Raw genomic sequence first — 2,500 nt, forward strand, 5'->3', positions numbered from 1 at the left:
AGGTGTTCTACCCTAAAGACAGCTCCAACCATCCCCTGGTATTGGATCTCATGTTCAGTTCTAACGTCAGTGTGTTCCTGGTTTCAGGTGTTCTACCCTAAAGACAGCTTCAACCATCCCCTGGTGCTGGACCTCATGTTCAGTTCTAACGTCAGTGTGTTCCTGGTTTCAGGTGTTCTACACTAAAGACAGCTTCAACCATCCCCTGGTGTTGGACCTCATGTTCATTTCTAACGTCAGTGTGTTCCTGGTTTCAGGTGTTCTACCCTAAAGACAGCTCCAACCATCCCCTGGTGCTGGACCTCATGTTCAGTTCTAACGTCAGTGTGTTCCTGGTTTCAGGTGTTCTACCCTAAAGACAGCTCCAACCATCCCCTGGTATTGGATCTCATGTTCAGTTCTAACGTCAGTGTGTTCCTGGTTTCAGGTGTTCTACCCTAAAGACAGCTCCAACCATCCCCTGGTATTGGACCTCATGTTCAGTTCTAACGTCAGTGTGTTCCTGGTTTCAGGTGTTCTACCCTAAAGACAGCTCCAACCATCCCCTGGTATTGGACCTCATGTTCAGTTCTAACGTCAGTGTGTTCCTGGTTTCAGGTGTTCTACCCTAAAGACAGCTCCAACCATCCCCTGGTGTTGGACCTCATGTTCAGTTCTAACGTCAGTGTATTCCTGGTTTCAGGTGTTCTACCCTAAAGACAGCTCCAACCATCCCCTGGTGTTGGACCTCATGTTCAGTTCTAACGTCAGTGTGTTCCTGGTTTCAGGTGTTCTACCCTAAAGACAGCTCCAACCATCCCCTGGTGTTGGACCTCATGTTCAGTTCTAACGTCAGTGTGTTCCTGGTTTCAGGTGTTCTACCCCTAAAGACAGCTCCAACCATCCCCTGGTGCTGGACCTCATGTTCAGTTCTAACGTCAGTGTGTTCCTGGTTTCAGGTGTTCTACCTAAAGACAGCTCCAACCATCCCCTGGTGTTGGACCTCATGTTCAGTTCTAACGTCAGTGTGTTCCTGGTTTCAGGTGTTCTACCCTAAAGACAGCTCCAACCATCCCCTGGTGCTGGACCTCATGTTCAGTTCTAACATCAGTGTGTTCCTGGTTTCAGGTGTTCTACCCTAAAGACAGCTCCAACCATCCCCTGGTGTTGGACCTCATGTTCAGTTCTAACGTCAGTGTGTTCCTGGTTTCAGGTGTTCTACCCTAAAGACAGCTTCAACCATCCCCTGGTGCTGGACCTCATGTTCAGTTCTAACGTCCAGTGTGTTCCTGGTTTCAGGTGTTCTACCCTAAAGACAGCTCCAACCATCCCCTGGTGCTGGACCTCATGTTCAGTTCTAACGACAGTGTGTTCCTGGTTTCAGGTGTTCTACCCTAAAGACAGCTCCAACCATCCCCTGGTGTTGGACCTCATGTTCAGTTCTAACGTCAGTGTGTTCCTGGTTTCAGGTGTTCTACCCTAAAGACAGCTCCAACCATCCCCTGGTGCTGGACCTCATATTCAAACAGGTGGGACAGTTGGGTTTTTTAAAATAACATATTAAACTGTTATAATATACACTGTTATCATATTCCCATAACACTGTTTTTAAACACGGTTATTAATAAACTATCAACACCGCTACACTTTAAGCCAGGGTTCTTCAATGCCGGTCCTGGAGGGCCGAAACACTTCTGTTTTTTATTTCTACCTAGTAGTTAATTGCACTCACCTGGTGTCCCAGGTCTGAATTAGCCCCTGATTAGAAGGAGAGGATGAAAAACAGAGGTGTTTCGGCCCCCTCCAGGACCGGAATTGAAGAACCATGCTTTAAGCCATTCGAGCTTGATTGTTGTGACGAGACGGCGTAACCATGGCAACACAGCAGGACTCTCTCTCTCTCCTGGCCTGTAGAATAGTGAGGTTTTCCTTCACCCCCCCCTCTCTCCTCCTCCTCTTCCTCCTCTCCAGATAGTGAATGACACTCTGTCTGAGGCGTGTGTTAGAATCTCCAGTCGGGAGAGGGTGAAGATGAAGTCTCTGTTTGGTGAGTCAACTACATTACCCACACTGCTCTGGGGGGGGGAATTGTTAGTTCACTGGAAATACCTGTTGTTGTTGTTTAAGTCCCCGCGTGGCTCAGTTGGTAGAGCGTGGCGCTTGCAACGCTAGCGTTGTGGGTTCGCATTCCCAAGGGGGACTGGTACAAAAATGTATGCACTCATTTTACATTTACGTCATTTAGCAGACGCTCTTATCCAGAGCGACTTACAAATTGGTGCATTCACCTTATGATAGCCAGTGGGATAACCACTCACTACTGTAAGTTGCTCTGGATAAGGGCGTCTGCTAAAATGTAAAAACAGCCTTGTGTTTATGTGTGTAACAGAGAAACATGGCATAGAACATAACATAGACACAGTGGACGAGGCAGTGAAGAAGGAAGTTGTCACAGCAGCCAGGGAATCCTGGGATATCTACTTCTCATGCCTGTTTCCTGCCTCTGTGAGTCACATGACTT

General features: G+C 47.8%; 1 pseudogene; it reads left to right on the top strand.

Moving 5' to 3' along the window:
• Positions 1–2,500, top strand: part of LOC123485028 — a 207,751-nt pseudogene that overhangs the window by 97,286 nt on the left and 107,965 nt on the right.

Source organism: Coregonus clupeaformis, unplaced genomic scaffold (assembly GCF_020615455.1).
Source record: "Coregonus clupeaformis isolate EN_2021a unplaced genomic scaffold, ASM2061545v1 scaf0537, whole genome shotgun sequence".
NCBI lineage: Eukaryota > Metazoa > Chordata > Actinopteri > Salmoniformes > Salmonidae > Coregonus > Coregonus clupeaformis.